Source organism: Pan paniscus, chromosome 12 (assembly GCF_029289425.2).
Source record: "Pan paniscus chromosome 12, NHGRI_mPanPan1-v2.0_pri, whole genome shotgun sequence".
Lineage (NCBI taxonomy): Eukaryota > Metazoa > Chordata > Mammalia > Primates > Hominidae > Pan > Pan paniscus.
This window is the reverse complement of record NC_073261.2, coordinates 27,035,750-27,059,788: the sequence shown is the minus strand read 5'-3', so window position 1 is coordinate 27,059,788 and position 24,039 is coordinate 27,035,750. Positions and strand designations below refer to the sequence as shown.

At 44.0% G+C, this 24,039-nt stretch overlaps 1 long non-coding RNA gene across 2 annotated transcripts in view; it reads right to left on the bottom strand.

Moving 5' to 3' along the window:
- Positions 1–20,575: 20,575 nt before the first annotated feature.
- Positions 20,576–24,039, bottom strand: part of LOC117978798 (uncharacterized) — a 66,153-nt gene continuing 62,689 nt past the window's right edge. For both annotated transcript variants that reach the window (XR_008624305.2, XR_004669477.3), the window contains 2 exons: positions 22,717–22,811; positions 20,576–22,606 (listed from right to left, as the gene is read on the bottom strand). This is a non-coding gene — a long non-coding RNA (uncharacterized LOC117978798). The remainder of the gene's footprint in view (positions 22,607–22,716; positions 22,812–24,039) is intronic.

Sequence of the window (24,039 nt, the reverse complement as noted above, 5' to 3'; positions counted from 1 at the left end):
GAAACTCCATCTCTACTAAAAATACAAAATTAGCTGGGCGTGGTGGTGCATGCCTGTAATCCCAGCTACGTGGGAGGCTGAGGCAGGAGAATTGCTTTAACCTGGGAGGCGGAGGTTTCAGTGAGCCAAGATCATGCCATTGCACTCCAGCCTGGGCAACAAGAACAAAACTCATCTCAAAAAAAAAAAAAAAGAAGATACAAATTAGAACATTTTTAGCTAATTATTTGCATTGTAAAAGAGCCCTAAACCCAGATTATAAGCCTGAAAAGAAAGGCCCAGGAAGTTCTATCTATGAGTTAATTGTTTCTTTTTTTCTTTTTTTTTTTTTTTTTTGAGACAGAGTCTTGCTCTGTCGCCCAGACTGGAGTGCAGTGGCACAATCCTGGCTCACTGCAAGCTCTGCCTCCTGGGTTCACACCATTCTCCTGCCTCAGCCTCCCAAGTAGCTGGGACCACAGGCGCCCGCCACCACACCCGGCTAATTTTTTTGTATCTTTTTAGTAGAGATGGGGTTTCACCATGTTAGCCAGGATGGTCTCGATCTCCTGACCTCATGATCTACCCACCTCAGCCTCCCAAAGTGCTGGGATTACAGGCATGAGCCACCGCACCCGGCCAATTGTTTCTTTTTAATGATGGTGGGGGAAAATAAATGTTAGGGGTGGGTGGTGGTCCATATGGAGAAAAAATCATCTTGATGCCTTGCAGAACTTATAAGGAGGAACATTTGAGACTGAATTATCTAGAATTTAATTTAGTAATTGAAAAGTTGGGAGGAAGATTTTACATTAAATGAAGCTGAATGAACACAGACATTTATCTTTTCTCTCTTCCAAAGCTCCATTAAAATTATAGTAAATGGGATTAAAAGGAAATAAACTTGCAAGGATAAAAATAATAGGAGGGTAGAAAACAGCAGACTAGATAGCAATAACACTTTGGAAGTTGGAATGGAATGGAAAATCGTCTAAAAGATGGAAAAAGCACAAATCTAAAGAGACTCGGGAGAGCCCTGGTTGCACAGAGCTGAGCAATGTCTAGACAATTAGCTCTGAATTTCCCCAGGTTTCTGAGCGCTGGTTGAAACATGTGGATGAAAAAAAGAAGTGTTGGTTGGGCCAGGCATGATGGCTCATGCCTGTAATCCAAACACTTTGGGAGGCCAAGGAGGGAGGATCACTTGAGTCCAGGAATTTGAGACTAGCCTGGGCAACATAGCAAAAACCTTGACTCTACAAAAAAAAAATAAAAGAAAAAAAAGAAGCGTTGGTTGAAAGTTTATGGAACACTTTCAGTTTCTTTTCCCACATGCATAATCAGGAAAGTAGGTGATATAGTTTGAATGTATCTCCCTGCCCAAATCTCATGTTGAAACGTAATCCTCAGTGTTGGAGGCGGGGCCTGGTGGGAGGTGATTGGCTCATGCGGGTGGATCTCTCATGAATGGTTTAGCACCACCTGCTTGGTACTGTCCTCACTATAGCAAGTGAGTTCCTGTGAGATCTGGTCATTTAAAGGTGTGTGGCGCCTCCCCCATCTCACTCTTGCTCCTGCTCCTGCTGTGTGAGACGCCTGATCCCCCTTCACCTTCTGCCATGATTGGAAGCTTCCTGAGGCCTCCCCTGAAGCAGATGCTGTCATGCTTCCTGTAAAGCCTGAAGAACCATGAGCCAATTAAACCTCTTTTCTTTATAAATTACCCAGTCTCATATTTCTTTATAGCACTTGAGAATAGACTAACACAGAAAATTTGTACCAAGGAGTGGGACATTACTATAAAGATACCTGAAAATGTACAAGCAGCTATGGAACTGGGTAACAGGCAGAGGTTGGAACAGTTTGGAGGGCTCAGAAGAAGACAGGACAAAGAGGGAAAGTTTGGAATGGCTTAGAGACTGGTTAAATGGTTGTGACCAAAATGCTGATAGTGATATGGACGGTGAAGTCCAGGCTGAAGAGGTCTCAGATGGAAATGAGGAACTTACTGAGAACTGGAGCAAAGGACACTTTTGTTATGACTTAGCAAAGAACTTGGCTGCATTGCGCCCTTGCCCTAGGATCTGTGGAACTTTGAGCTTGAGAGTGATGACATAGGGTACCTGGTGGAAGAAATTTCTAAGCAGCAAAGCATTCAAGATGTTGCCTGGCTGCTTCTAACAGCCTGTGCTCATGTGTGTGAGCAAAGAAATGACCTAAAGTTGGAACTTATATTTAAAAGAGAAGCAGAGAGATTTGTATAATTAAAAAGAAGCCAAGTGCTCATAGCCAAGATGAAGGGGGAAAGGCCTCAAGGCATTTCAGAGACCTTTGAGCAGTCCCTCCCATCACAGAACCAGAGGCCTAGGAGGGAAGAATGGTTTTGTGAACCAAGCCCAAGGTCCCACTGCCCTGAGCAGCCTTGAGACATTGCTCCCTACAGCTCCAGCTCCTACCACGGCTCAGAGGGCTCCATGTACAGCTCAGACCATTGCTTCAGAGAGTACAAGCCATAAATTCTGGTGGCTTCCATGTGGTGTTAAGCCTGTGGTGTACAGAGTGCAATAGTTGAGGCTTGGGAGTTTCCACCTAGATTTCAGATAATGTATGGAGCCTGGGTGTCCATGCAGATGCCTGGTGCAGGAGTGCAGCCCCTATGGAGAACCTCGAGTAGGGCAGAGGAGAGGGGAAACATGAGGTTGGAGCCCCCATACAGAGTCTCTAGCAGGGCACTGCATAGAGAAGCTGTGAAAAGAAGGTTGCCATCCTCCAGGTGCCAGAATGGTAAATCCACCAACAGCTTACAACATGTACTGAAAAAGCTGCAGGCACTCAACGCCAGCCCAGGAGAGCAACTCTTGGGGCTGAACCCTGCAAAGCCATAGAAGCAGAGCTGTCCAAGGTTTTGGGATCCCACCCCTTGCACTAGTGTGTACTGGTTGTGGAACATGGAGTCAAAGAAGATTATTTTGGAGCTTTAAGATTTAATGACTGCCCTCCTGGGTTTTGAACTTGCATGGGGCCTCTAGTCCCTTTCTTTTGGCCAATTTCTCCCTTTTGGAATGGGAAGGTTTACTCAATGCCTATAGCCCATTGTATCTTGGAAGTAACTAACTTTAAAAAATATTTTACAGGCTCATAGGTGGAAGGGTTTTGCCTTGTCTCTCATGAGACATTGGACTTTGAACTTTAGAGTTAATGCTGGAATGAGTTAAGACTTTGGGGAACTGTTTGAAAGGCAGAATGTATGTTGCAATGTGAGAAGGACATGAGATTTGGGAGAAGCCAGGGGAAGAATGATATAGTTTGGATGTATGATCCCACCCAAATCTCATGTTGAAATGTAATCCCCAGTTTTGGAGGTGGGGCCTGGTGGGAGGTGACTGGATCATGGGAGTGGATAGCTCATGAATGATTTAGTACTATCCACTTGGTATTGTCCTCATAATAGTGAGTTCTCACGGGATCTGTTCATTAAAAGTGTGTGAACCAAGCCAGACTGGAGTGCAGTGGTGTGATAGCAGCTCACTGCAACCTCCATCTCCCAGGTTCAAGCAATTCTCCTGCCTCAGCCTCCTGAGTAGCTGGGACTGTAGGTGCGTGCCACCATGCCTAGCTAATTTTTGTATTTTTAGTAGAGACGGGGTTTCACCATGTTGGCCAGGCTGGTCTCAAACTCCTGACCTCAGGTGATCTGCCCACCTCGGCCTCCCAAAGTGCCAGGATTACAGGTGTAAGCCACTGTGCCTGGCCCCAGATCGCATCTTGAATTGTAACTCCCACAATTCCCATGTGTTGTGAGAGGAACCCGGTGGGAGGTGATTGAATTATGGGGGGCAGGTCTTTCCTGCACTGTTCTTGTGATAGTGAATGAGTCTCACAAGATCTGTTGGTTTTATAAAGAGGAGTTCCCCTGCACAATCTTTCTTTGCCTGCTGCCATCCACGTAAGATGTGACTTGTTCCTCCTTGCCTTCTGCCATGATTGTGAGGCCTCCTCAGCCATGTGGAACCGTGAGTCCAATTAAACCTCTTTCTTTTATAAATTGCCCAGTCTTGGGTATGTCTTTATCAGTGGCATGAAAACAGATTAATACAGTAAATTGGTACTACTAGAGTGGGGTGTTGTTAAAAAGATACCCAAAAATGTGAAATCAACTTTGGAACTGGGTAACAGGCAGAGGTTGGAAGAGTTTGGAGGGCTCAGCAGAAGACAGGAAAATGTGGGAAAGTTTGGAACTTCCTAGAGACTTGTTGAATGGCTCTGACAAAAATAATGATAGTGATATGAACAATAAGCTCCAGGCTGGGCTGGTCTCAGATGGAGAAGAGGAACTTGTTGGGAGCTGGAGCAAAGGTGACTCTTGTCATGTTTTAGCAAAGAGCTGGCAGCATTTTGCCTCTGCCCTAGAGATTTGTGGAACTTTGAACTTTAGAGAGATGATTTAGGGTATCTGGCAGAAGGAATTTTTAAGCAGCAAAGCATTCAAGAGGTGACTTCGGTGCTGTTAAAGGCATTCAGTTTTATAAGGGAAGCACAGCATGAAAGTTCAGAAAATTTGCAGCTTGACAATGCAATAGAAAAGACAATCCAATATTCTGAGGAGAAATTCAAGCTGGCTGCAGAAATTTGCATAAGTAACAAGAAGCCAAATGCTGATCCCCAAAACAATGGGGAAAATATCTCCAGGGTATGTCAGAGGTCTTCATGGCAGCCCCTCCCATCACAGGCCCTGAGGCCTAGGAGAAAAAAATGGCTTTGTGGACCAGGCCCAGGGACCCTGTGCTTGTACAGTCTAGGGAATTGGTGCTCTGCTTCCCAGCTGCTGTAGCCATGACTAAAAGGGGCCAAGGGACAGCTCAGCCTGTGGCTTCAGAGGGTGCAAGCCCCAAGCCTTGGCAGCTTCCATGTGGTGTTGAGCCTGAGGGTGCAAAAAAGTCAAGAATTGAGGTTTGGGAACCTCTGCCTATATTTCAGAGGATGTATGGAAATGCCTGGATGTCCAGGCAAAAGTTTGCTGCACAGGCGGGGCTCTCATGAAGAACCTCTACTAGGGCAGTGTGGAAGGGAAATGTGGGGTTGGAGCCCCCCCACAGAATCCCTAGTGGGGCACTGCCTACTGGAGCTGTAAGAAGAGGGCCACCATCCTCCAGACCCCAGAATGGTAGATCCACTAACAGCTTGCACCGTTTGCCTGGAAAAGCCACAGACACTCAACAAAAGCCCATGAAAGCAGCTGGGAGGGAGGCTGTACCCTGCAGAGCCACAAGGCCAGATCTGCCCAAGACCATGGGAACCCACCTCTTGGATCAGCGTAACCTGGATGTGAGACACGGAGTCAAAGGAAATCATTTTGGAGCTTTAAGACTTGACTGCTCCTTTGGATTTTGGACTTGTATGGGGTCTGTAGCCTCTTTGTTTTGGCCAGTTTCTCCCATTTGGAATGGCTGTATTTACCCAATGCCTGTACCCCATTGTATCTAGGAAGTAACTAACTTGCTTTTGATTTTACAGGCTCATAGGCGGGAGGGATTTGCCTTGTCTCAGATGAAATGTTGGACTGTGGATTTTTGAGTTAACGCTGAAATGAGTTAAGACTTTGAGGGGCTGTTGGGAAGGCATGATTGGTTTTAAAATGTGAGGACATGAGATTTGGGAGGGGTCAGGGGTGGAATGCTATGATTTGGCTGTGTCCCCACCCAAATCTCATCTTGAATTTAACTCCCACAATCTCCATGTGTTATAGGAGGAACCCAGTGAGAGGTGATTGAATTATGGGGGCGGGTCTTTCCTGCACTGTTCTCATAATAGTGAATGAGTCTCACAAGATCTGATGGTTTTAAAAAGAGGAGTTCCCTTGCACAAACTCTCTTTGCCTGTTGTCATCCACATAAAATGTGACTTGCTCCTCCTGGCATTCTGCCATGATTGTGAGGCCCTCCCACCACCACCCCCGCCCCCCTACCACCACCCCCGCCCCCCCACCACCACCCCCACCACCACCCCCACCCCCCCACCACCACCCCCACCCCCACCCCCCCACCACCACCCCCACCCCCCCAGCCACATGGAACTGTGAGTCCAATTAAACCTCTTTCTTTCGTAAATTGCCCAGTCTCAGGTATGTCTTTATCAGCAGCGTGAAAATGCACTAATACAAAAGCCTAAAGAACTGTGAGCTAATTAAGCCTCTTTTGTTTATTAATTACCTAGTCTCAAGTATTTCTTTATAGCAATGTGAGAACAAGCTAACACAATGTGGAAAGTGCCTAGTTCAAGAAAAATGACCTACATATGTTGACATTTGGGGCTCCCTCCATGAAAAATACCAGCTAAGTACCTTGTCCCCACTATGAGAACCTCCCATCAACAAGCACAGTGCATGCCCACACAACTTCCATCCACTTTTTAGAGGTTCATTTTGAAATGTGAATGGACCACATTGTATCTCAGAACACTTAGATAATGCCTTTTTAGGAAAGACAGAGACCAAAACAACCAGAAGACAATGGAAAAATAAAACAAAAACAGAGACAATGCAGGAAGTAGAAGAAAACTTTTCCAAAATCTATAATAAAAATCCCCAGAGAACTAAGAGCAAACTATTCACCATAACACTGGAGCAGGAGACTATAAAAAAGGAATGGAGAACAAGGAAGACTCTACGAAATTTAAAAATATAATTGCAAAAATGAAAATTTTAATAGAAGAACTGGAAAATGAGGTTGAGGACAATTTCCCAGGAAGTACAACAAAAACAAAAAAAGAAAAGCAAAACAGTGAGCTGAGATCGCGCTCCTGCACTCCAGCCTGGGTGACAGAGCAAGACTCTGCCAAAAAAAAAAAAAAAAAAAGATACAGAAAGAAGGAGAAAAGAGATAGAGTCAATCTAAATGGGTGAGTATCTGACAAATTGAAGTACATAAAGAAAGAATAGACAAAAGGAGGGAGAACATTATTTATAACAAACAAAAATCAAGAGATAATTTCCCAGAACTAGAGGAAATGAGTCTTTATATTGCAAGGGCCCATTTTCAATGAACGATAAAATTTAAGGACCCAGTTTGAAGGATATGTAGCCCAATGAACAAAAAAAGACCCGTACTGGCTGGGTGTAGTGGCTCCCACCTATAATCCCAGCACTTTGGGAGGCTGAGGTAGCAGGATCACTTGAGCCTAGGCGTTCAATATCAGCCTAGGCAACATGGCAAGACCCTGTCTCTACAAAAATAATTTTTTTTAAATTAAAATTTTTAATTAAAAACTTTAATTAGGCCAGGTGCAGTGGCTCATGCCTGTAATCCCAGCCCTTTGGGAGGCCAAGGCGGGTGGATCACAAGGTCAAGAGATCGAGACCATCCTGGCCAACATGGTGAAACCTTGTCTCTACTAAAAATATAAAAATTAGCTGGGCGTGGTGGCTGGCACCTGTAGTCCCAGCTACTCAGGAGGGTGAGGCAGGAGAATCACTTGAACCCGAGAGGTGGAGGGTGCAGTGAGCTGAGATTGTGCCACTGCACTCCAGCCTGGTGACAGAGTGAGACTCCATCTCAAAAAAAAAAAAAAAATTAATTAATGGTACTCAATCATGGTCCCAGCTACTTAGGAGGCTGAGGTGAGAGGATCTCCTGAGCAGAGAGGTCAAGGCTGCAGTGAGCCCTGATTGCACCACTGCACTCCAGCCTGGGTGACAGCAAGACCCTGTCAAATCAAAAAAACAAAACAAAAAAACCCTTGCCAAGGTTATTTCAGAGCATCCAGGATAAAAAGATCCTAAACTCTTCCAAAAAGAAGGAAAAGATCACAAACAGATGATTAGGAATCAAATCAATATTGCAATTCTCAGTAAAGCATTGAAGCTAGTAGACAGTGGAATAAAATTTTCAAAACTCTGAGGGTGGCCAAGCTCAGTGGCTCACACCTGTAATCCCAGTATTTCGGGAGGCTGAGGTGAGAGGATCACTTGAGCCCAGAAGTTCAAGATGAGCCTGGGCAACTTAGCAAGACCCTATCTCTACAAAATAATTAAAAAATTAGCTGAGCGTGGTGGCATATACCTGCAGTCCCAACCACTTGAGGGGCTGAGGTGGCAGGAACTTTTGAGTCCAGGAGTTTGATGCTGCAATGAGCTTTGATTGTGCCTCTGCACTTCAGCCTAGGCAACAGAGCAAGACTGTGTCTCAAAAAAAAAGAAAATTCTCAGGGAGAGTGATTTTAAACTAGGAATTCTATACCCAACTAAACTGTTAATCAAATATGAGAGTAAAATAAGACAATTCCAGACATCTTAAAAACTTTACTTGCCAAATGTACTTTCTCAAGAAATACTGAAGAAAATAAAACAAGAGAGTTAGTCAAGAAAAAGGGAAGGAAATGGGAGCCAGAAAGTAAAGGACTCAACACAGTACACAGTCAAAGGGAATTCCCCCAACAAAGGTCAAGGCAAGTGAATCTCAGCACAACAGCCTTGCAAAAGGTCAGAAAGCGCCAGATCTGGTGTGAAGCAGGAAGTCCCAGGGCACCAGGGGAGCTAGTAACTTGAGAGATTTTCTGATGGAGAGGAACTGGGTTCAGAAGAACTTGAAGTTCTGACAGAGAGTTTGAGAAAAAAGTTGAAAGAGGTTGTCTGTAGGGCATAGGCATGAGATGGGAGGAAATGAAGCAGAAGGCTGTTGTTTTTCATTATACATTTAAAGAACAATATGTCATAAAATTATGTACTGTAAGAAATATAAAATTTTTTTGAGACAGGCTCTCACTCTGTGACCCAGGCTGGAGTGCAGTGGCATGATCACAGCTCACTGCAGCCTCAAACTCCCAGGCTCAAGGAATCCTCCCACCTCAGCCTCCCGAGTAGCTGGGACTATAGGCATCTGTCACCACGCCTGGCTAATTTTTGCATTTTTTTGTAGAGACAGGGTTTCACCATGTTGCCCAGGCTGATCTCAAACTCCTGGGCTCAAGTGATCTACTTGTCTTGGCCTCCCAAATTTTTGGGATTACAGGCATGAGCCACCACACTGGGCCAAGAAATGTAAAATTGTTAAATAATTTTAAATCATGAGAGGAACTTTAGAAATAGTATACATTTAGGGAAAAAATAATGTTTTGAGGTAGGAATGCTTTATTTTATTTCAGAGGACCTGCCGAGACCAGCTCAGTCGGGGAGACCCTAACCCAGCAGCGCTAGAGGAATTAAAGACACACACACAGAAATATAGAGGTGTGAAGTGGGAAATCTGGGGTCTCACAGCCTTCAGAGCTGAGAGCTCCGAACAGAGATTTACCCACGTATTTATTAACAGCAAGCCAGTCATTAGCATTGTTTCTATAGATATTCAATTAACCAAAAGTATCCCTTATGGGAAACAAAGGGATGGGCCGAAATAAAGGGGTGGGTCTGCCTAGTTATCTGCAGCAGGAACATGTACTTAAGGCACAGATCGCTCATGCTCTTGTTTGTGGTTTAAGAATGCCTTTAAGCGGTTTTCCACCCTGGGTGGGCCAGGTGTTCCTTGCCCTCATTCCGGTAAACCCACAACCTTCCAGCGTGCGCGTTATGGCCATCATGAACATGTCACAGTGCTGCAGAGATTTTGTTTATGGCCAGTTGTGGGACCAGTTTATGGCCAGATTTTAGGAGGCCTGTTCCCAACAAGGACCATGGCCTATAATTTCCTCACTTTACTCCTAGGAAGACAGATGGCCAACACTGAATTTTCTATTTCAGTTACTGCTGGCATGGGAAAATGAGTCACCAAAATTCACAGATTCCTCCTCATTGCGTAATAACTAAAACGAATGTTTGGGTTTCCGGTGGCACCAGCTCCTATTTCTCAGTTCGGCACACCCTTAAACCTCCGTCCTAAAGGATTGAGCATTGTTTTAGATGCTTGGGAATGGGCAAAAGAGATCACAATTTGAGCGTGTGTGACCCCCCTGCAATTCATATGTTGAAACCTAATCCCCAATGAGATGGTATTAGAAGGTGGGGCCTTTGGGAGGTAATTAAGTCATGAAAGTGGCCCCTTGGGAATGGGAGTAGTGCCCTTTTATTTATTTTATTATTATTATTATTATTTTTTGAGACGGAGTCTCTCTCTGTTGCCCAGGCTGGAGTGCAGTGGTGCAATCTCCACTGCAACCTCTGCTTCCCAGGTTCAAGCAATTCTCGTGTCTCCGCCTCCCAAGTAGCTGGAATTACAGGTGCCTGCCACCACACCTGGCTAATTTTTGTATTTTAGGTAGAGATGGGGTTTCACTATGTTGGCCAGGCTAGTCTCAAACCCCTGACCTCAAGTGATCCACCCGCCTCAACCTCCCAAAGTGCTGGGATTACAGGCATGAGCCACCGCGCCTGGCCTTAGTGCCCTTTTAAAAGGAGCCTCAGAGAGATCCCTGGCCCCTTCCACGCTGTGAGGACAGAGGGAGAAGATGGGCATCCGTGAATCAGGAAGCAGGCCCTCAGCAAACGTGGACTCTGCTGGCACCTTGACCACTGGCTTTCCAGTTTCCAGAACTGTGAGAAATAAATATCAGTTGTTTATTAGCTACCTGGTCTAAGCTATGTTGTTATAGTAGTCTGAACAGACTAAAATGCCAGGCATTCACTCATTGCAGCAGGTTGGGCTTAACATTTCATTGTCAGAGCTATTTTGCAAGTCTGTAGGAACAATGATTAACTTGTAGAATTTTGTCTCATGGGAATGCAAACTAGTTTCTGTCCAGTGGAACAGATAATCCCACAGGTTATAGTTTTTGGCCCTGTTGGACATTAATCAGTTCCACTCCTGAACCAGCAATGTATAAAATTGCCAATCTATAACTAGTTTCTTAAATGCTTATACTATCTTATTAATTACCACATTTTACTTGTGCCCTTATAATTAGTGAGTTAACTAAATCTTTGACATATTTTCAGTTTATATTTGCATAAGATTCATGATTTTACCTTTCTGAAAATTATACCTTAACAATGACTAAGATTAAATCGATAAAAACATTTTTGAAATTCTAATTATTGGAACCAGTCTTTCAAACCCACAGTTACAGAAATTGACTTTCTTTTTCTAACCAAAGCAACTAAGTAGAAGAAACAGATTGGGTTTCATCTTCTTTCCTGTTCTGGTTGGAGATGCTAATTATGTTACAGGAAAGGGGTCCCAATCCAGACCCCAAGAGAGGGTTCTTGGATCGTGCACAAGAAAGAATTCGAGGAGAATCCATAAAGTGAAAGCAAGTTTATTAGGGAAGTAAAGAAACAAAAGAATGTCTACTCCCTGGGCAGAGCAGCAGCATGGGCTGCTTGATTGAGTATACTTGTAGTTATTTCTTGATTATATGCTAAATAAGGGTTGGGTTATTCATGAGTTTTTCAGCAAAAAGGTGGACAATTCCCAGAACTGTGGTTTCCTCCCTTTTAGACCAGATACAATAGCTTCTTGACATTGTCATGGCATCTGTAAACTATCATGGTGCTGGTGGCAGTGTCTTTTAGCATGGTAATGCATTATAATTTGCATATAATGAGCAGTGAGGACGATCAGAGGTCACTTGCGTCACCATCTTGGTTTTGGCCAACTTCTTTACCAAAACCCGTTTTATCAGCAAGGTCTCTGTGACCCGTATCTTGTGCCAACCTCCCATCTCATCCTGTGACTAAGAATGCCTAAACCTCCTGGGAATGCAGCCTAGTACGTCTCAGCCTTATTTTACTCAGCCCCTATTCAAAATGGAGTCACTCTGGTTCAAACGCCTCTGACAATTAGACTCAATCACTCAACACAATAACAACAAAAAGATTTCCTGGGAGAGCTGTCTACACTCATGAGATGGTCCCAATCTTCACAAACTTTATAAAATAAATGAGAAAAAGGAAAGACCCAGTGTCAAAATGAGTCTTGGAAGCAGTGATTTCTCTAAGATTCTGGAGGAAGACAAGACCACCTTCTAGGTGGGTGGTGTAACTGTAATAGGTTTGTTGCCCAATGCACACAGCAAGTCAAAATGCTGAGATACCAGATTGCAGCAGAGAAACAGGTTTGATCACAGGGTCACCAAATGAGCAGATGGGAGGGAACCTCAAATTCATCTCCCCGAGGAGTTTGGGGCTAGAGTTTTTAAGGGTTTTGGAGTGGTCCAAAGTGTGGAGATTGTTGATTGGTTGAAGAGTACAGGGTGAAGTCATGAGCCAGGGAGAGGAAGAAGCTGTATTCTCAGGCTGATCCTGCTCCTCTAGTGGGGCAGGTGGGGGATCTTCAAACTGGTTGCTAAGATTTGATGTCTGAAAAACATCTTAAATGATCCTTAAACAAAAGCCTTATGACTCTGGCCAGGCTAAGTGGCTCATGCGTATAATCTCAGCACTTTGGGAGGCTGAGGTGGGAGGATTGATTGAGGCCAGGAGTTCCAGACCAGCCTGTTCAACGTAGCAAGTCCTCATCTCTACAAAAAATTAAAAATTAGCCAAGTATGATAGTGCACACTGTCACATGCGTCCGAGTGAAAAGACCACCAAACAGGCTTTGTGTGAGCAACAAAGCTTTTTAATCACCTGAGTGCTGGCAGGCTGAATCCGAAAAGAGAGTCAGAACTGGAATTGGAAGGACAGGGAGATTGAAGGCTAGCGAGAGAGGATAGAGAAGAGAGTGAAAAGACCCCTTAACCGATGTGAAATTGGTGAGATGTTCCTTGGGCTGGTTGGTCTGAGGACCCAAGGTTGTAGGTGGATCTCTTCACGGAGTGAGGGTGAGGACCGGGGACTGGTCTCCCGAAGGAGTCCCTCTGTCCCAGGTCTTTGGCACCAAAAGTCACGCGCGTCCGAGTGAAGAGACCACCAAACAGGCTTTGTGTGAGCAATAAAGCTTTTTAATCACCTGGGTGCAGGTGGGCTGAGTCCGAAAATAGAGTCAGCAAAGGATGGTGGGATTATCATTAGTTCTTATAGGTTTTGGGGTAGGCGGTGGAGTTAGGAGCAATGTTTTGTGGGCCGGGGGTGGATCTCACAAAGTACTTTCTTAAGGGTGGAGAGAATTACGAAGAACCTTCTTAAGGGTGGGGGAGATTACAAAGTACATTGATCAGTTAGGGTGGGGCAGAAACAAATCACGATGGTGGAATGTCATCAGTTAAGGCTATTTTCATTTCTTTTGTGGATCTTCAGTTGCTTCAGGCCATCTGGATGTATACATGAAGGTCACAGGGGATGTGTTGGCTTAGCTTGGGCTCAGAGGCCTGACACACACCTGTAGTCCCAGCTGCTCAGGAGGCTGAGGCAGGAGGATAGCTTGAGCCTGGGGGGGTTAAGGCTGCCGCAAGCTATGATTGTGCCATTGCACTCTAGCCTGGCAACAGAGCAGACCTTGTCTCAAAAGAAAAAAGCCTATGATTCTAACGGCAGAGATCCTATCTATAGGAACAATAGAAATGCAAATCAGTTCTGTTTTGTTTGTTTGTTTGTTTGTTTGTTTGAGAAGGAGTTTTGCTCTTGTTTCCCAGGCTGGAGTGCAATGGCTCCATCTCAGCTCACTGCAACCTCCACCTCCCAGGTTCAAGCAATTCTCCTGCCTCAGCCTCCCAAGTATCTAGGATCACAGGCATGAGCCACCGCGCCCGGCCTCTGTCTCTTTTCTTATAAGGATGCCAGTCTTATTGGATCAAGGCCCACCTGTATTTAACCTTAATCACCTCCTCAAAGGCCCTATCTCCAAATATTTGGAATGGTACCGGAGATTAAGACTTAAATGAATTTGGTGGCCAGGTACGATGGCTCACACCTGCAATCCCAGCACTTTGGGAGGCTGAGGCAGGCAGATTGCTGGAGCTCAGGAGTTCAAGACCAACCTGGGCAACAGAGTGAGACCCCCACATCTCTACAAAATAAAAAAATTAGCTGGGTATGGTGGTGCCACCTATAGTGCCACCTACTCAGAGAAGGCTGAGGCAGGAGGATCACTGCAGGAGGTAGAGGCTGCAGTGAGCAGTGATTGTGCCACTGCACTCCAGCCTGGGTGACAGAGTGAGACCCTGTCTCAAACAAACAAAACCCCCAAAAATACAAATGTGGGGCAGTGGGTGAGGTTGGTGGGGGGAGCAGCACAATTCTATCCATAACACATGGTAAAAATGCAAGCAATACACAATGATTCACACTGAAAAATCTATCTCCCACCTACAGCTCCTCCAGTCCTACTGCATGAAATACACATTATCATTCACATTCTACATGTCTGGGAATGTAAGTACTTTGAGGCTGAGACCATGTGGTATAATCGTTGCAAAAAAAAAAGCAGTGTGTCTTGCACAGGCCTGCAGAGGGAAGTGAGCCCTGGACTTTACAGACCAATATTCCCCTTGACCTCTGCCATCCTCAGAACAGAATGAGGGAGTGGTAAGAGGAGAGCCTGCTGTTTGCTGAGAACACACTTCCTGGGTGGGTACAGCTCTAGGCAGAGGAGAAAAATGGGAAGGAACCATCATCATGCATAATTCGTCACTTTTTAAAGAGGAAAAGACCAGGGAAGAAAAACTAACAAACAAATTTAAGTGGCCTGGAGACTTTCTGAAGTCTTTTAACCTAGTGGGCAAAATAATATATTGGTTACTGTATCTACATTTTGAAAATACTATTGGCCGGGCGCAGTGGCTCACGCCTGTAATCCCAGCACTTCGGGAGGCCAAGACGGATGGATCACAAGATCAGGAGTTCAAGACCAGTCTGGCCAACATAGTGAAACCCCATCTCTACTGAAAATACAAAAATTAGCCAGGCTTGGTGGCACATTCCTGTAATCCCAGCTACTTAGGAGGCTGAGGCGGGAGAATTGCTTGAACCTAGGAGGTGGAGGTTGCAGTGAGCCGAGATCACGCCACTGCACTCCAGCCTAGGTAACAGAGCAAGACTCGGTCTCAAAAAAAAAAAAAAAAAAAAAAAAGAAAGAAAAGAAAAGAAAAGGAAATACTGTTAATTTTACGTTTGCATACACTTTTTTGAAGATTTAAAAAAATAAGAGCTTTACTGAGACAACTCACAATCATAAAATTCACCCTTTTAAACTATACAACCCAGTGGTTTTTAGTATATTCACAAAGTTGTACAACCATCACCACTATCTAATTCCAGAACATTTTCATCAAATATACTAAAAGAAACTCTACCCATTAATAGTCACTCCTATTCCCCATTGGCCCCAGCCTCTGGCAACCTCCATTCTGCTTTCTATAGATTTGTCCATTCTGGACATTTCATATAAATGAAATCATACAATATGTTGCCTTTTCTGTCTGACTTCTTCCACTTAGTTTAAAGTTTTCAAGGTTTATCAATGTTGTAGCATGTAGTACTCTATTCCTTTTTGTGGCTGAGTAATATTCCATTGTATGCATATGTCATATTTTGTTTGTCCATTCATCAGTTGATGGGCATTTGGATGGTGTAGTTGGCCATTCTTGCATTGCTATAAAGAGATACCTAAGACTATGTAATTTATAAAGTGAAGAGGTTTAATTGGCTCACAGTTCTGCAAGCTGTACCAGCATGGTACTGGCATCTTCTTGGCTTCTGAGGAGGCCTCAGGAAGGTTTTACTTAAGGTGGAAGGCACAGAGGGAGCAGGTGTATCACATCGTGAAAGCAGGAGCAAGAAAGAGAGTGTAGGGGGAGATGCCACAAACTTTAAAATGAACAGATCTCTCAAGAACTCACTCACTATCATGAGGACAACACCAAGAGGATGGTGCTAAACCATTCATGAGAATTCTACCCCCATGATCCCATCACCTCCTACCAGGTTATATCTTCAACACGGGGGATTACAATGCAACATAAGAATTGGCAGGGACATATATTCAAACTCTATCAGATTGTTTCCATTTTGTGGCTATTATGCATAATACCGCTATGAACATTCATGTACAAGATTTTTTGGGAGCATATGTTTTCACTTCTCTAAGGTAACCTAGGGGTGGAATTGTTAGGTCAAATAGAAACTCTATGTTTAACTTTTTGAAGAGCTACCTACAACACTGTTCTCCACAGTGGTTGCATTATTTTACATCTCTACCAGCAATGTATGAAGCTTCCAATTTCTCCATATCCTTACTAAAATTTGTTATTGCCTTCTTTTTTTTTGGTCACCCAGGCTGGAGTGCAGTAGCGCAATCATGGCTCACCGTAGCCTCAAACTCCTGGGCTCGAATGATACTCCTGCCTCAGCCTCTCAAGTAGCTAGGACTATAGACACACATCATCACACCCATCTAATTTTTAAGTTTTTTGTAGAGGCCAGGTGTGGTGGCCTTTGGGAGATCAAGGCATGTGGGATCACTTGAGGTCAGGTGTTCAAGACCAGCCTGGCCAACATGGTGAAACCTCATCTCTACTAAAAATACAAAAATTAGCCAGGTGTGGTAGTGCATGCCTGTAGTCCCAGCTACTTAGGAGGCTGAGGCAGGAGATTCACTTGAGCCCAGGAGGCGGAGGTTGCAATGAGCTGAGATGATGCCACTGCACTCCAGACTGGGCAAAAGAGCTAGACTTTGTCTATAAATAAATAAATAAGTAACTTTGTTGTAGAGACAAGGTCTCCATATGTTGTCCAGGCTGGTCTTGAACTCCCGGGCTCAAGCAATCCTCCTGCCTCAGCAATGCAAAGTGCTGGGATTATAGGTGTGAGCCACCACGCCTGGTCATTATTGTCTTTTTGATTATAGCCATCATAGTCAATGTGAAGTGGTACCCCATTATGGTTTTCTTAATAGCTAATGTTGTTGAGCATCTTTTCAAGTGTTTATTAGTCATTGGTAGATCTTCTTTGAAGCACTGTCTATTCAGATCCTTTACCCATTTTTAAAATGGGTTTTCATTTTATTATTGAGCTGTAATAGTTCTTCACATATTCTAGATACAAGTCTGTACTCATTTGCTCCGGCTGCCAAAACAAAATACCACAGCTCAAACATAAGAAATTTATTTTCTCACAGCACAGCTCTGGAGTCTGGAAGTCCAAGATCAAGGTGCCAGCGGGGTTTGTTTCTGGTGAGGCTTCTCTCTTTGGTTTGTAGACAATAACCTCCTTTTTCTCTGTGCTCGAGCACCCCTGGTGTCTCTTCCTCTTCTTCTTCTTTTTTTTTTTTTTTTTTTTCCGAGATGGAGTCTTGCTCTGTTGCCCAGGCTGCAGTGCAGTGGCATGATCTCAGCTCACTGCAAGCTCCACCTCCCAGGTTCATGGCATTCTCCAGCCTCAGCCTCCCAAGTAGCTGGGACTACAGGCACCTGCCACCACTCCTGGCTAATCTTTTGTATTTTTAGTAGAGATGGGGTTTTGCCGTGTTAGCCAGGATGGTCTCGATCTCCTGACCTCGTGATCCGCCTGCCTCGGCCTCCCAAAGTGCTGGGATTACAGGTGTGAGCCACCACGCCCGGCGTTTTTTTTTTTTTGACAGAGTTTCACTCTTGTTGCCCAGGCTAGAGTGCAATGGTGCGATCTCATCTTACTGCAACCTCTGCTTCCCAGGTTCAAGCAATTCTCCTGCCTCAGCCTCCCAAGTAGCTGGGATTACACGGATGCACCACCACGCCTGGCTTATTTTGTATTTTTAGTAGAGATGGGGTTTCACCATGTTGGTCAGGCTGGTTTTGAACTCCTGACCTCAAGTGATCCACTGGCCTTGCCTCCGAAAGTGCTGGGATTATAGGCATGAGCCACCGCGCCCGGCCTCTTCCTCTTCTGGTAAGCACACCAGTCCTACTAAATTAGGACCCAACATTTATGCTGTCATTTAACCTCAATTACCTTGTTAAAGGCCTTAACTCCAGATATTGTCACATTAGGGGTGAGGGCTTCAATTTATGAATTTGTGGAGGGCACAGTTACATTCATAACAAAATCTCTTATTGGATATATGATTTCGAAAGATTGCTTCCCACGTGGATTGTCTTTTCGCTTTCTTGATGCTGTCTTTTGAAGAGCAAATGTTTTTATTTTTGTAATGTTCAGTTTACCTATTTTTTCTTTTGTTGTTGTTTGTACTTTTGGTGCCATATGTAAGAAACCTAAAGTCATGAAGATATACACTTACGTATGCTTCTAAGAATTTATAGTTTTAACTTTTAAATTTATGGGTTTTTTTTTTTCCATTTTGAGTTAATTTTTCATGTGGTTGAGGTAGGGGTTCAATGTCATTCTTTTACGTGTAAATATCCAATTGTCCCACAACCAATGTGACATGTTAAAAAGATTATTTTCCCATTAAATTGTCTTGGGACATTTGCTGAAAATCAATTGACTATAATGTAAACATTTATTTCTGGATTTTCAAGTCTATTCCACTGATCTATATCTCTACGCCTATGTCAATATTACATAGTCTTGATTATTGTAGCTATGTTTGTTTTGAAATTAGAAAGTGTGAGTCCCGGCTGGGCGCGGTGGCTCACGCCTGTAATCCCAGCACTTTGGGAGGCTGAGGCGGGCGGATCACGAGATCAGGAGACAGAGACCATCCTGGTTATCATGGTGAAACCCCGTCTCTATAAAAATATGAAAAATTAGCCAGGCATGGTGGCGGGCACCTGTAGTCCCAGCTACTCCGAAGGCTGAGGCAGGAGAATGGCGTGAACCTGGGAGGCAGAGCTTGCAGTGAACCGAGATTGTGCCACTGCACTCCAGCCTGGGGTGACAGAGCGAGACTCCCTCTCAAAAAAAAAGGAATGTGTGAGTCCTCCAACTTTATTCTTTTTCAAGATTGTTTTCGCTACTCTCAGTTTCTTGCATTTCCACAGAAATTTGAGATCAGCTTGTCAATTTCCATTAAAAAAAAAAAAAAAGCCAGGTAGGATTTTGATAGGAATTGCACTGAATCTGTAGATCACTTTGAATAATATTGCCATTTTAATAATATTAACTCTTATAATCTATGATCATATGTATGTTTTTCACTTATTTAGGTCTACTTTAATTTCTTTTTTTTTTTTTTTTTTTTTTTTTGAGACGGAGTCTCGCTCTGTCGCCCAGGCTGGAGTGCAGTGGCGCGATCTCGGCTCACTGCAAGCTCCGCCTCCCGGGTTCACGCCATTCTCCTGCCTCAGCCTCCCGAGTAGCTGGGACTACAGGCGCCCGCCACCGCGCCCGGCTAATTTTTTGTAGTTTTAGTAGAGACGGGGTTTCACCGTGTTAGCCAGGATGGTCTCGATCTCCTGACCTCGTGATCCGCCCGCCTCGGCCTCCCAAAGTGCTGGGATTACAGGCGTGAGCCACCGCGCCCGGCACTTTAATTTCTTTCAAAAACATTTTGTAGTTTCTAGCATTCAAATCTTATACTTCTTTTGTTAAGCTTATTCCAAAGTATTTGATTATTTTAGATGCTATCCTAAATGGAATTTGCATAAACATTGTTAAATGGAGTTAACTTTGTTTTTTTTAAAAGTTTTTGTAGAGATGAGGTCTCACTATGTTGCCCAGGCTGGTCTCAAACTCCTGGGCTCAAAGGATCTTCCCACCTTGGCCTTCTAAAGTGCTGGGATTACAGGTACAAGCCACCACACCCAGCCAAAATGGAGTTAACATTTAGTTAAATGTTTATGGGAAAAAGAGTTACAGTTTTAAAAGTTAGAGTTTTACAGGTGATTTTCTTGTAGTGGCATTCATTAAAACTTCCCCACAAAATTTTCCTATTGGTTTTTCATCACTTTGCTCACGTTTTCCTTTCCTTTCTACCCATACCTTTGCCTTAATACACTCAAGACATGTATAGACAAGCTCTAAGCGGTCTCTCTAAGGTGAACAAAAGAAAAGGGAAGGAGAATAAACAAGACCAATTGTTTCTGTTTGCTTAACAGCTGAGGCCTTTTTTATCTAGCCTCGTACATGCAAACTGCACCATGTAAGATGTTATATCCCAAGCTTCTTCCTCGAAAAAAATTGCCTAAATAGAGAAACATGCCTACGGAAGTCAAGAGCTTTCTGCAATTTGCATTTGTGCTGGATTAATTGTGGCTGAGGCCCACCTCAGCCATAGGCAAAAATGCTGCCATCCGTAAGATCCATTTTCATGCATTTAAAGAACAACCTACTCAGGAATGATTCCCTTACCTGAGTGAGTTTGGTACTTACAGACCCCAGCTTCCAGAATGGAGGTTGATTCCTTCTGCTTGAGGCATTAGGGATTAAAAGCAGTTGGCTCTGAGAAGGCTTATTTAGTAAACCTTAGAAATCTTTTACACCTGAGTGTTTTTACTTCCCCCATGAGGTCTCCAAAGCGTTTTTCAACTGAGAAAAGGGCAGGAGAGTATCTGACCAGGCAGAACAAACTCGCTCCTGTACCTAAAACACCTGCTCTGACCACAACTGCAACTCACAAGTTAGAGCATGCTCCAGGTGCAGAGGACAGTGCGAGGATGTGATTTAAGCATTAGATCCAGCCTCCTTGTCCTCATATTTCACCACTGATGAGCAACACTTCTAGTTGGAACTGATTTTCCGTAATCTTGCCTTTCCTGGTCTCCATGGGTGTGAAATACACCAAAAAAGCATAAAATGGCCTAACAAGGAAAAAGTAGAGAAATAAAGTGTCGACAAAAAGAATCAAAGTCTGTAAAATATTTGCAGATTTATTCCGAGCCAAATATTACAGCAGGACAAGCTGCAGACAAAACCCCTCAGACACCGAGTTAAAGAAGGAAGGGCTTTATTAGGCCGGGAGCTTTGGCAAGACTCATGTCTCCAACAACTGAGCTCTCAGAGTGAGCAATTCCTGTCCCTTTTAAGGGCTCACAACTCTAAGGGGGTCCGTGTGAGAGGGTCATGATCAATTGAGCGAGCAGGGGGTACATGACTGGGGGCTGCATGCACCGGTAATCAGAACAGAACAGGACAGGGATTTTCACAGTGCTTTTCTATATAATGTCTGTAATCTATAGATAACATAACCGATTAAGTCAGGGGTCGATCTTTAACCACCAGGCCCAGGGTGTGGCGCCAGGCTGTCTGCTTGTGGATTTCATTCCTGCCTTTTAGTTTTTACTTCTTTCTTTGGAGGCAGAAATTGGGCATAAGACAATATGAAGGGTGGTCTCCTCCCTTAATATGAGTGACCGATGGCCTGTGACACAGCCCTCAGGAGATCCTGAGGATATGTGCCCAAGGTGGTTGGGCTACAGCTTGGTTTTAAACATTTTAGGAAAACATACGACATCAATCAATACATGTAGGATGTACGCTGATTTGGTCTGGAAAGGCAGGACAACTCGAAGCAAGGTGGGGCTTTCAGGTCACAGGTGGATTCAAAGACTTTCTGATTGGCAATTGGTAGAAAGAGGTTAAGTTATTGTCTAAAGATCTAGAATCAATAGAAGGGAATGTCTGGGTTAAGATAAGGGGTTGTGGAGACCCCTTAATTGTTCCCCTTAAATGAGAACCGAGGTTCCCATTACACAATATAAGCCTCCAGGTAGCAGGCTTCAGAGAGAATAGATTGTAGATGTTTCTTATCAGAGTTGATTCTCTCCTGGATCAAGAAAGAGGCCTCTAAAAGAAAGAGGATTCTCTTCAGAATGTAGATTTTCCCCACAAGAGACAGCTTTGCAGGATTATTTCAAGATATGGCAAAGAAACATAATTTGGGGGCAAAATACTTCAATTTCTTTCAGGGCCTCTTACCTGTGATGTGATGCTATACTAGAGTTAGGCTGGATTTCGATATCTCTTATTGGTACAAAAGGTCTGTTTTGACAGTCTTGGGATCTGTTTTAATGTTAATGCTGGACAGCTGTGCCTGAACTTCATAAGGGAGGAGGGTATAATGAGGTATATCTGACTCCTCCTTTCCATCATGGCCTGAACTAGTTTTTCAGGTTAACTCTGGAATGCCCTTGGCTGAGAGGAAGGATCCATTCAGATGGCTGGGGACTTAGAATTTTATTTTTAGTTTTCAAAAGTCAGACAGCCCACAACCTAGGCAATCCATCTCCTGATATATGGAGACTGACTAGTTGAAAATCGTCAAGACTGTGGTTTTAATGGAGTTTTATGATAGAAGCCAGGTGCATAGTACTATAAATTGAGCCACTTCTTAACCATATCTTAAGCCAAAATATTAGGGGTCACAAGTCCCCTAAATAATGTGCAATTTGGAAATAACATCTAGATGTAACCCCAGACTTGTCCGAAGGTGTCATTCTTCTGCTATGTCACCAAAATTCCAACACTCAAAATTGATCTCTGATGTGGTTTGGCTGTGTCCCCACCCAGATCTCATCTTGAATTGTAATCCCATAATCCCCACATGTCATGGGAGGGACATGATGGAGGTAATTGAATCATGGGGGTGGTTTCCCCATGCTGTTCTTGTGATACTGAGTTTGTTCTCAGGAGATCTGATGGTTTTATAAGGGGCTTTTTCCTCCTTCACTCAGCACTTCTCCTTCCTGCTGCCATGTGAAGAAGGACGTGTTTGCTTCCCCTTCCACCATGATTGTAAGTTTCCTGAGGCCTCTGCAGCCATGCAGAACTATGAGTCAATTAAGCCTCTTTCCTTTATAAATTACCCAGTCTCGGGTATGTCCTTATGCAGCATGAGAAGGGACTAATACAATTTCCAGTCACTGATAGAACATCAGGAAAAAGCCAAACCTGTAAATAAGGGAAAAGCAGAAACCCTCTAAAAAATACTCTGAGCTTGAATATTCAATATTTTGTTCTAGCATTACGTAGCTGTGATACACATGAGGGTTTTTGTCTACCTGAATTGTCTGAGGTCTGGTGCCATATACAGGATATTCCTGAGAACTTCCTTTGAAAGAGCATATGTCAGGCTGGGCTTTATCTTCCACAACAACTGTAAAAAAAAATTAACATTATTAATGGAAAAATTTTTTTTTTTCTGCTGGCATGCCGTGGTGTAATCCTAGCTCATTGCAGCCCCAAATTTCTGGGCTCAAGGGATCATCCTGCTTCAGCTTCCTCAGTAGCTGGGACTACAGGTGTGTGCCACCATGCCTGGCTAATATTTTTATTTCTTGTAAAGACGAGGTCTTACTGTGTTGCCCAGGCTGGTCACAAACTCGCAGCTTCAAGCTATCCTCCCATCTCAGCCTCCCAAAGTGCTAGGATTACAGGCGCAAGCCACCAAGCCTGGCTGGAAAGCTATTTCTTGAGTGTACTTTCTTTAACTGGATATCTAGCACAATTTACCCCAATACCCGTCCAGAAGAAGAAGTACTTTTCACTTTAAAAATAGAGCCACAGATGCTCATACTTGATCCAAAGAATAAACCTCGAATGTGGTCCTAGGGCTTCTGATTCCCTGCTCCAGAATCCATGGAAGCTGGGAGAGGGGACAGTTCTCAGAGTGAAAATCTGGCCCCCTACTGGCAGCTTTGGGAAGTCTGAGAGGTCCTGGACATGTGGGAGTTAAACTGGACTCTGAGCTATAGTTTTCCTTTCAAATGTTTCCATTTTGATAAAGCCATCGGGGCAGAGACTGCTGGCTGTCCAACAAAACTGGCCCTCCTTTCTACCTGGACCCAAGGCTGGAGTCTATTTTCCAGCTTCCTTTGTAGTCTGGAGTGGCCATGAGATCAAATGCTTGCCAGTGGAAGTAGAAAAGAAAGATAGGTCCCTATTCCAGGCTTGACGTGTAAAGCCCCTCATGTGGTCTTCTCCATGCCCTTTGCCTCCTTCCTTCTAGCTGGGATGGTACCAATCAGAGCCCCTCTGGATGCCAAGTAGGAGAGATGGCAGGGCTACCAGGAGCCTGGGCCCCTGAGTGACTGTGTGGAGCAGAGTCCTGCTGACCTAGAACTCCTGCATTGGACTATTAGTGAGAGAAAGAAAGTGTCTGCCTTGAACCATCACATGTTAAGGCCTGTTGGTTGCAGCAGTTTAGCTTTTGACCCAAGTCACTGACATCACATTAATCACTTTTACTGTTTACCCTCTGTGATATTATGACAGAGGGTCATAATATACTGTTTACCCTCTGTGATATTATTATATATTTGGTCTTCCTACCATTTTCTGGTATATAACTCCTAAAATCCTTGAAATCTCCAGAGTGCTATCTT